The following is an 11,533-nucleotide window of genomic DNA, read 5'->3' on the forward strand; positions in this document are numbered from 1 at the left end:
GCAAGAGTGTCTGGCAGCAGACGATGGAGTGGTGATAAATGCTGCTTCCCTCCCCGGGTGATTACTGGGCAAGATGGGGACGCTCTCAGGTTCAGCATATCTGGCAGAACGCCGTCACCACCTCGCCGGGGTGTTGAGCAGGTCGGGGCAAGAGGGAAGGAAAGCTGTAGGAGTGACTGTCTGGAGAGCATGAGAAAGTGAAAAGGAAATGTAGATGGAAAGGAAGAATTTCAGGCTTTCCCACCATGACTTCAACTGGTAACTTGCCAGAAGCCCGGCACAGAGCGCGCACAGAGGAGCAGACAGAGAGTGCCTTCTGTAACAGAGCCGAGGAATGACAGCAGGACTGGCAGGCCCGGGACCAGCTGGCCCTTTCTGACAAGCTCCCTGTGTGTGGGGTGCCTGCTCTCCCTGCAGGGCCTTTGTGGCTACTCCAGCTGGGAAAGCCAGCAGCCATAATTAGGATATCAGGGCTGCTTTCAGTTACTTTCCTGCTCCCACACTTGAATATCTGCTGGTTAAGTGTGGTTCTGCTTTGAAAAATGACATAGCGAAACTGTGCCTTGGTTACTACTGCACAGAAAGCCAAATGCACATGAATCCCCCTTACTGGGAAGATGCCTACCTGCCCTATGAATCCAGCTGGAACCTGAGGATCAAGATGAGTGCCTTCATCTAAACAGACAGATGTACCAGTGCCTAGGCAGAACAGTCTCCAGATTCCTTGCTACTGGGCTAGCTAAATCCTTAATTTTACATGTTTGGTTGTGTAGGGCTAAATGAAACAGCAGAGTAAAAATGCATTCTGGAGAGAACTGCTGCAGCTCTGCTTTTCCTGAGAGGCAGATCGGATTTTGTGGAGAATCATCACCCCTTTAATGAAGGGTAATTGATGGGCCTGAAGAGGGACCTCAGAGTGCAAACTCATCCATTTCTGGGACTGTAAGACCCTTCTGTGTGATCCTTCACACAGATGCCTCTGTCCTGCTGAAGGAGAGGCCATGAGGAGCCCGTTCCACTGTAATCAGCATCTTGGTGCTCTGTTCAGCAGACTTGGAGAGTGTCCAGCTCCTGCTCTTCCTGAGCTGGAGTCATTGATATAACTAGTGCAATGGAAAGGAAACCTTGGTACAACTGGGGGCCATTCCAGTATTCCATCAGGGCCTTCACAGTATTCTGCATATCTACAGTATTTTCCTTCCATAGCTGTGCTTACCCTTGGGGAAAGCAGGGGTGGAAAAAACAGAGTTTTTGTACAGTATATTGTGAGAGCAGTGAGCTGGGACATCCTCAGGTCTTCACAAGGCCCTGCTGTGACCTCACTCTGTGAAGCATCTGTGACATCTTTAGAGAATGAAGCTGCAGGATTAATATCCCCTAGGGCTGGAGCAGCAAGTGGTTTTTTTGATGCCATTACTTAGCTAAGCAGTTATTGAGTGTAGTAAATAGACACATTGGGGGAAAAAAAAGAATATATTTTAATTACATCAAAATTTAGATCTATCTGCAACAGAATTGCTCTTGACTTAATTTGCCCATATGAAAACATATTCACCTTTTTATTTAATTACAAGTGTAGGTTATTTTAAATGAAAATTTCCATTTTGAAAACAAACTCTGACCTGAATATAATTAAAACAGTCAACATTAAATGTTAATTTTAAACATCATCATTAGAATATTTAAAGAAAACATTAACTTTTTCTGGGTCCAACCTACTTTCCAGTATCTGTGAAGCTCCTTTAAGGATATGGCCTGGCCTATAACAAAAGAGTTTAGCATTGAAGTCTCTTTACTCTCAATAATATGAAGCAGAATATGTAAATGTGTACAGACCCCGTGTGGTAGAATACTGGATTCCCAGTTTGTTGCTTTGTGCAAGGCTTCAAATGCAATAACAAAGCTAAGGACCCAGGAGTTGTGGAAACCACCGTGAAACTTTCAGCCAGTGGTTCTCTCACAAAGACCTCACTGTATTCTCTGTGGTGAATATTTGGCATCATAAATCTGGCAGAGCCTGCCTGCCAAAATGGCTCAGAGCCTGCTGGGGCGGAGGTGGATCTGCAGCTGTCCTGTCCCTGCACACATCTCTTGGAGGGCTGGGAGCAGCTGGCCCCAGCCACCACCGAGTCACGGAAGCTGGGAGCAAGGGCCCCAACTGCCTCTGCTTGGATCTTCACCCTGTAGGTCTGAATTTCAACCCACAGCAGTATCTGCACTGCCAAGGTCCTTCCCTCACCCAAAGTCTCTTTGGGCAATCTTCTAACCATTGCCCTGTGCCACCAGGAATCCACAGAGGGACATTGCTACAGGGGTGGGTGGGCAGAGCTCTGTTTTTCTTTGTGCTCTCATTCCTGTGGTTTGTCCCAATCCTCCAAAGATTGCATGTCTTTCCAACCTAAAGCCGTCTTCAAGTACTCTGTATTTAGGAAGAGGGTAAAGGACCTATTTTGGTTTATAACACATAGCTTCTATTCCTCCCCAGGGTCTCATAAACAAATTTCTCATTGAGTTACTCCCAAAATAGATCCTGCTCTCTCAGCTACCCAAAAGCAATCTCTGAATTTGTTTCTTCTCCTCAGATTGTGGGGTTTCTTTCAGTTCAGCCCCATGAGTATCAGGAAAGCTTGCAGAGTACTTTCAAAGCCCCACCAACCAAAACTGGATTTATTATAGATTGATTTAAGAGTTGCCTGAATGACTTGGAAATTCAGGGACAGGAACTGTACAAACACTTGGCAAAGACACATAGGAGGGTTTCCTCATCTGCAGATCTGATCAGGCAGGGAGTAGTAGATTTTTGTGAGTAACAAGTGTAGTGTGAAGTGGAAAAGCCTGAGTGGGCAACATTTATAGCTGGAGGGATATTGGTTTGAAGGAATATGATTTCATGATGCCTGAAACCTGATACAGGTTTTCTTTGCAGGCTTCTCCTCTCTGCAGCTGGTAGCTTTGTTTAGCAAGGCTCATGCTGCAATATTTGTTTCCTTTTTTTCCCCCCAACATTGGTGCTGACATCCAATCTAAAGCAGTCATTAAGTCTGTGAGACCAGCACCTTCAGAAAGATCCTGTCAGAGGTGTCCAGCTATCAATTATCTGCATAGACTGCAGAGGAAGCATTAGTGCCCTCCTCTGAATCTTGAAGACCCTTGATACATGTTTCAGGTATGATATTTTGGTTTTGAGTGTCTTACTTAAGGAGAATTCCTGCCCTACCTTAAAGCTACATCACTGCCTGATGGACCTAGATGGGAGATGTACCATTTGGAGAATTAATTTATCATTTCTCCATGGTTTTTTATAGGCTATGTGGTCACACAGTTCACACACATAGTTTTTTCAAGTTCATCCATCTCAGGTGGGGTGAGGGTCAGGCAATACTCAAACTGGGGGTGAGTTCTCTGACCCTTGGTGCCAGTCTAGCATGGCAAAGGGATGGAGCAGACAAGGACACAGCCAAGCATTTTATGATGGCTAGAGATCTTCCTTGTAAACCTTGCTGAAAAAATGCATCATGGACATGTCCTACAAGTGTAGAGGGAGCAGAGTACATGTGATTAAAACTCACAGCAGTCTAGAAGTCCCTGGTGCCCTGGAGTATCATCACTGGTTTGGGAGGGTGGAAGAGGATGGCATTTTCCCTTTGGACACTCTGGAAAAAGGCCATGTCACATGTGCTGAGAGGAGCTGGATGGGCTGGAAGCCAGCAAGGAGGGGCAGAGCTTAAGGCCTGAGGGATGTCCAAGAACATATTTCTCCTCTACTCCTGCTGGTCTATAATTTCTGCCCTGCAACTTTGCAGTGTAAAACATAGTCCAAGCAGAAATGTGCACTCAATATCATTGCATTAATTTGAATTTGGGTGGAGGGAACTGCTGATTGAAAACAATGAAAACAAAGGGTAGGGCTGGGTAGCAGATGTTGTGCTCACACTGCTTATTTAGACAGCCTTTCTTATGGAGCATTACACGAAAGCAGCACTAGCCAGGGCTCCGTGGTGAGCTGCAGATGGGAAAGTGGGACCCTGGCTCTGTGCCTGGGGCTGCAGGGATGGAGTGGGGAGGTGCAGCACACAGAGGCAGCAGGGGCTGTGGGTCGTGCCAGTGGCTCCATCCTGCTGTGCCAGCAGCCCTGAGTAGAATGGGCAGTGCAGGAATGGAGCCTGCTTTCAGCAGAGGAAGCGATGGCATGGAGTGTGCAAATCCATGGTGGAACATGGGGACAAAACCTGCCTGCCTGATGCCTGCAGAGGATTTCAAGGGCATGGTAAGACAGACACAGCTCATGAAAGTGGCACCTTTCTTATCGTGTTTCCCCTTCAGTCCAGATTATTTGTGCCGTTTGGAAGGCAATAGCCCTACTGCTGCAGACTCACCAACTCTTCAGTCTCTGCAGCCAAATTGTGTCCATCCAGCAGACCAAACTGGACTTTGGGGCCAGGAGAGGTGGCTGTGATTTGTGTGCCAGAAATGCTGCCTACATGACTGGCTGGGAGGGAGCTGGGAACCCCAGCTGCCTGTGCCTAGTCCTCTGTGCAGATCGAAGCCAAGGCACGTTTTCACCAGAGTAAGAGCAAATTCTTAGCTCTGGTGTTTATCCTGGTATGGGACATTGGCTCCTTTGCAAATGAGCCAGGAATTCCTAACATATATTTGTAAGAATTAACTGCACATTTGCTGTTTTACAACGAGAAGACTGCACATGTTGGAAATATCACCTCTGAGGACCAGGATGGTGCAATTTGCATGGGCACACTCTCAAATACATTTGGGACTGCATGAATGACTGTCTGAGTTTTTCTGCTCTCCTCTCCAATGATGTCTTTCCTGCCCAGACAAATTTCCCACTGGTTTCAGAAGAGGACTCTTCAACCATTTATATTAAACAATTTCCCATTATCAACAGGAATTATTCATTGCTGTATTAGGAGGAAAAATGTAAACAGCAGATAAATCTGCCACTCCAAAATGTTTCTAATATAACATATCAAACATTAATTTGGTCCCTAGGCCAATTTTTTTTTTTTAGAAAAATGAAAAAAAAATTGAATACTGTGTTTACAAAAGAGGCCTTTGATGTATAGCATACATTTATTACTAGTGTATTTTCTCCAATGGCAATGGGATTTTCAACAGCAGTAGGATATGTTTTAATAATTAAGGGGATTTAGCTTCTCTGTGCAGACAGCCAGCTTCTGTTCTCACTTACAGACTACAAATCATGCATAACTTTAGCGATGTTGATGCTATTAGCTCAGTGCAGACCCAGGGTTTGTGAGACTTGTGGCAGCCCTTTAGTGGTTTTGGTTTGTGGCCATTTCTGGGTGTGTTCCAGTGTTAGCTCGAGCAGAAATCTTGCAGTGCCAAGGGGGAGCCAAGCTTGCTGTTATTTCTAGGTCTCTGTGCAAAGTAAGCAACAAAGCTGAAACTTTGGTTTTCCCTAAGGGATCTAATCTGTGTAAAAGGATCAAGCTTAGAATCTGAGTCTGGCATTTCTATATGACCACCACATAGCATGGGAAAGTCAGATCTAAGTTTTGGTTTGCCATCTTAAGACTGTGTGTTTGAGAAGCACAGATTTTGTGAGATACCCTGTAAAACTTGGCAATATTTAGATCTGGAGGTTTGATTCAGGCATGAGTGTAAATGCTCAGTTCAATTGGATGTCACCACTATCTTCCCTCTGTGGAGACAGCCTTTGCTCTTCTAACTTTTCCTGACTCCTGTCAAACACCAGACAGAGATCTTGCTTGTCTTTGCCTCCTCAGCAGCCCCCCAAAGATGACATCCCTTTCTACATCAGCTCTGAAATCAGCTGATATGCTGTTCATTGCATTCCTCTGTACATATGGATTCCTGTCTTAAAAATGATCTTTTTTACCAGAGGATACATCATTATCCTAATTTCTATTACATGGTGCTTGACTAATTCCCCAAGATAGTGTCAGTCATATATTTTCTGCATTTTGAAGTGATTTCCAACTAGTCTGACTGTGGTGGCTCCCATCATTTGCGTGTGTGTGTAGTGAGCTCCTGACTTCCACTCCTGAGGCTCCTGTGGAAATTAGTTCCAGAGGGTAATGATGTGTTTAGTAATGAGATTTACACCACTGGGAAGAAATGAAATCAGGTCACTGGTGCATCCATCCAGGATGTTCCTGCCATTTAGTTTCCTCCAAAAATAAGTCTCAACACAGGTATCAACTGCAGATTCTTGAGCTCAGGAATGTGCATTCCTGTGAGAGTTTCTTGGCAGATCAGCTATGAAAGGAGGTACATTATAGATAAAACATTTCAGAAAGTATTCATTGCAAATGGCCAATTTCATAATCCTCCTCCTCCTTGCACCCCTCAGGAAAAGAAAGAAAAGGGGAAGGGAAGGGAAGGGAAGGGAAGGGAAGGGAAGGGAAGGGAAGGGAAGGGAAGGGAAGGGAAGGGAAGGGAAGGGAAGGGAAGGGAAGGGAAGGGAAGGGAAGGGAAGGGAAGGGAAGGGAAGGGAAGGGAAGGGAAGGGAAGGGAAGGGAAGGGAAGGGAAGGGAAGGGAAGGGAAGGGAAGGGAAGGGAAGGGAAGGGAAGGGAAGGGAAGGGAAGGGAAGGGAAGGGAAGAAAGAAAAAAAGAAAAGAAAAGAAAAGAAAAGAAAAGAAAAGAAAAGAAAAGAAAAGAAAAGAAAAGAAAAGAAAAAAAGAAAGAAAAGAATCAGATATTTCCCTTAGGTGTTTCCTGTGTATTTCTCACAACTAGAAGACATTTGTAACATGACATTTTGTACCAAAGAGCAAACCAAGAAGGACAAAGCCTGGTGTGTGGAGCTGTTTCAGGCTACAGTGTAGTGTCCTCCTTTCTAGCCCTGCCACAGAGGAAGGCTTGAGGGCTTGCAAATATCAGAGCAGAGAGAGTAGGGAAGTGGTGAATTGTTGCATGACCTTGTGCAGGAGCCAAATTAACTAAAGTTTACAATCCTCATCTTGGCTGAGGAACAATTTTTTTTAGCTGAAAAAAAAATCTATTGATCCATCCGTTCAAGCAGAGATATGAACAGCAGCTATTCCTAGGAAACTCCATCTGCTTTCACATTCTTCCTATCCCCTGCTTCCAGCCCATGGCTCTTCTCCAACATGGCTTGAAACTGAGATCTTTAAAGCTGAGCTTTTTGCGTAGCCTGTGGGTATAGGTGGATTAATTCAGGGATGGAAGGCAGGACCTCCCAGCCGTGCTATTGACTCCAAGGTAGTTAACACATTTAACACTTTGGGGCCAGCTTTGCACTGCTAGAGGGCTGCCATTACTTTCTTTGGGTGGCATCTGGTCTTAGGCTAGGGAAGTAAAAAACTGATATTTTTGCTGCCCTGGGAATTTGTCACTTAAACTCTGTCTGCTGTCACATGAACTGCTCCATTTATATCCTTATGTCTTGTGTTTGCGACTTTTTATAACTGCAGAGAAAATATCCCGAGCCTATTTCCCACCCCAGACATAGCAGAAGAGTGACTTTGTGGTGATTGCCGCCCTTTCTCTCTTTAGCTGAGGATCCTGTGTGTTTGCTTTGCTGCTGCTCTCCTGCTGGAGAGACCCAAACAGCCCCACTGGGAAGGGCTGGTTTTCCCTGCCAGAGCAGTGGTGGAGTGTGTGTGGGGCTGTAAATAAAGCAGGCTGGAGCTGCCATGGGGTTCACAGGCACAGTGGCCATTGTTGTGCCTGTAGTGAAATTGCCCTTGGTTCTTTTGTGCTGAGCAGAATATGATGTGAGCCAACACAAATGGCTCTCACATGTTTTCGTTGGTGTAAATGAGGCATTCAAGTATAAAATGAGGCAGTTGCAAGCTGATCAGCTTGAGAGCTGAGGCAGAAAGCTCTGGATAAGGATAATCGCTTTGGACAAGGGTAATAGCTTTGGACAAAATAATGTGTGCCTCACTGATGGGCCCTAGAAAGGCTCATGCTGATTTGTGAAACAGATCTTTAAATTATCTTCTGTAGGCAGAGCTGGTTAGAAAACCTTTTAAAAGAAAGTAAAAGCTTTCTGTCAAAAATGAATATTTTTCACCAGAATGAAATAGGGTGTAATTGCAGGTTTTGTTTCTCTCAAACAGCTCTTTAAAAAATAATTTCATTTCCATGTTGAAGTGTTACTTCTGCTTAGAAAGTAATGAATGCTTGCACATAGTTCCACCGCTTTGTTCCAACTGGCAAAGTTAGAATAAAAAAATTATCTGGTTTCCAACTGACTAGAGTTTAAGGACAGTTAGAGGATGAGGAACAAAGCAAGTCTTTGTTTTCTCATCCTTCCCCTGCCTGTGCCCATATTTTTTTCTAATTTTCCTACAGGGAAGCCATTATTTCTTGACGGGGAAATCTGGAATGAAATTTTCTTGGAAATTATCTTTTTCCTAGAGAATAGAGTTTTGTTTGTAGGATGTCAGAGATTCAGATTAACATTCTGGATCCCATCTTCTCTTAGGATATATTTAATTCCAGACCTGACTAAGGAACCTTTTCCCACTGCAATTCTTTCATTCAACTGACTCAAAATGGACCAGCAAGAATTTCAGTCAAACATGCTTGTATTAGCTGCTTGTTTATTCAAGGGATCAGAATGTGTTAAGGAAGGTTTTTCACCTTGACAAAAAGGGAAGAGAGGAAAAGTTAGGTGCTTCCAAGAATGGGGACGTACTTTGGATAACACTGGGGTGATTTCAGCAGGCTCAGAGATACTGTCCACTCTGTCCAGCTCTGCCTGTAAGCAGGCAAAGTGACTTCAGGGGCTGCCCCTGAGCTAATGGCTGTGCAGACTGTTGGCAGGATTGACTGGCTTGTGTGGGTGCTGCATGAGCTTCTGGTGAGTTACCTGTCTACCCAATCCACTGCCATGAGGTCTGTCTGATAACACCTTGTTATTCTGCCAAGCGGAAGATCACTTCTCAGTGACCTTTCCTTCTGCTATTACACCCTGCCCATATACAGTGTTTGGCCTTCATAAATATATTGTTATACAAGTTGCTGTTTTGTTTAGGTCAGCCTTCCCCCCTTACTCTGGCTAACTAATAGCACAGTGAACTTCAGGCTGCTGGTTCATGTAACACACAACTGAATGGTGAATCCTGTACATCTAGTAAAAAAATTATGTCTCTTTCCCAACATGGAAACCTTTGCTTTCAGAAATCTGTCTCAAACTCTGACAACCTGGAGTGCCTTTGTTTCTGGAAGTTAAACAGTTTTTGGCAGGAAGACAGATCCCTTCCCCTAGACATTAGTAAATTACTATGTGCTTCCCTCATACATGCCACTTTCTACCAACTTCTTCAAACAATATATTTTGGCAAATACTTTAAATTTTTTAAATTACAAAGTTTTGAAGAAAAAAAAAATTAAAATATAAACATTTTCTAAAAATATTGTTTGACTTCCAAGAAAAAAATTTTTATGTAAGTAACCTACAGTAAGAGCTGTCGTGCTATACTTGTTTAGAGCTCTCTTCCTTAAGGGAATGTTAGAAAGAAAACAAGACAAGTTTAGGGGACTAGGATGCAGAACTCTTGAATTGAAGATCTTTCTGTGTCTGTGTTGCAAAACTCACATTTCACATGTTATAAATCTGAACTGGAATTTTAGCCTCTGCCTACTTTAGTGTCAACAGCAAGACCATTAAAGCACTTGGAGAAATCTGATATATAAATTCAGTAGGAAATGGTCTGAGACTTCTGCATACTTAGAAGTTTTTGGTCAAGGGCTAAAATGGCCCATGGACCACCTTTAAGAACCACTTTTGACTGCACTGTCTAATTGCTCCCAGCACATGTTATCTTAACTCTTGCCTGTGTCTTAGTGTGGTTGTTGTGGTTCCTAAAAGGAGCTTCCCCCATCAGCAGCAAGGTGATACAACAGGGGCTGACACAAAGGCAGCTTCCTGTTACGTATGCAAGCACTCTAAATTCTGAGCCTGAAGTTACTGTCAAGTTCTTTTCCTGCTGAGGGCAAAATCATAAGATGAGTAAAAAAACTATTGCTGAGAACGTGTCTGCCTGAATCTCCAGCTCTTACTGAGACACGCAAAACAGCTAATTAGAACTTCATGGTATCAGGATTAATATAACTTCCATCCTCTGGCTAAGTATGTAGAATGTCTGAGTGTTTTGTAATCTATTTATATTGCTTCCTCTTCTTCCCTGCTGCTTCTAGGCTCTGTGGACCATCTTTGCTGAGGGATCTGCATGCAGCCAGAGTCCCAGGATTGTTCATGCTATCTGTTACCCTCACATGGTCATGAATTCCACAGTGACCTCAGCAATCCCTTTCACTGCCAGAGAAAAGAGCCACCCTTCTAGTTTATGGTTTTATTTAATTTGAAGATTCAAACAGGAGGAAAAATGCTGGATTTCCTTTTTCCCCCAAAGCTGTCTGTGACCTTCATTGGACTTGATCAAGGTTCACATTCTTATCTGGGGGCATAGTGTAGTTCGGGTTATGGCAGGTGGACATTGGTTACATGCTTATAAACAATTATAAGTATAAACAATTATACTTCATAGCTTTATTAATATGACTGTTTTAACTTTGTTTTTCCCATGTGTCTCAAGGCCTGACTGTAAGAGATTACAACAAATGTAGGATCTGTAACACACATGTCCAATGAAGAGTTTTAATTATTTCCATTTGTTATTTTGATGCAAATTTTTACTGCATTTGGATTTAATTAAAAAAAAATCTTCTCTTCTTCCCCTATTTCAATAATGAAAATACCTTTGCATAAAGTTTTTATTATCCTATTGCTCTAGAAGAAGCTTAACCATTTTGGTCAAACTTTCAAATCATTTTGGGAAAATGACTGAGTCTGAAAGATTTCAGTCATTAAAATTAATGTTACAGAACCTGTGGCATAGTTTAGTAGGAATTTACACATGGAAGTTTATATAGTCTTATCAGTAGAATTTGCTTGCTTTTGGTGGGTGCAAGGAGATTTTTCATTTGCATTTAGAGCCTTGTTATGAGACAATACAATTACTCTGTTTACTCTCCATATGTAGGGTTACAAAGAGTAATACGTCTGGGGCAACACTCTTGACAGCTCACCAAACTAAGCTCAGCCAAACTAATTAATTCACTCTGAGGTAATATTCTCTTACTACATCAGGCTACAGGCAATAAACGGGGAAATAAATTTTGGCTACATTTGGTAGGTAAGTGACAGGTTCTGGTTTAGTTTCCTGTTTGTACATCTGTTTATCCCCAGCAAATACAGATGAAAATCTACTTTGGTGCAAATTGATCTGAATAGGCCTCCTAATTTGCAACTTTCTACATCATCTTGGATTTTGCCCTGTGAGTTGTGTGAGCTGTTGGTTTGTGGGAGCCCAGACACACAAGTAGGGGAAAGGGTGCTAGCAAACAACCTTCTGTAAAGGTGAATTGTGTTTCCATGGCAGGAATTGTGCCCAAGTTTAAACAAAGTTGGAGGAACTGTGCTCGGAATGACAGAAAGGGCTGAAAGAAGCTGTGCAATATAGTTGCTACTCTCACTTTGATTTTGGCCCTCAG

Source organism: Lonchura striata, chromosome 6 (assembly GCF_050655825.1).
Source record: "Lonchura striata isolate lonStrDom1 chromosome 6, ASM5065582v1, whole genome shotgun sequence".
Classification (NCBI taxonomy): domain Eukaryota; kingdom Metazoa; phylum Chordata; class Aves; order Passeriformes; family Estrildidae; genus Lonchura; species Lonchura striata.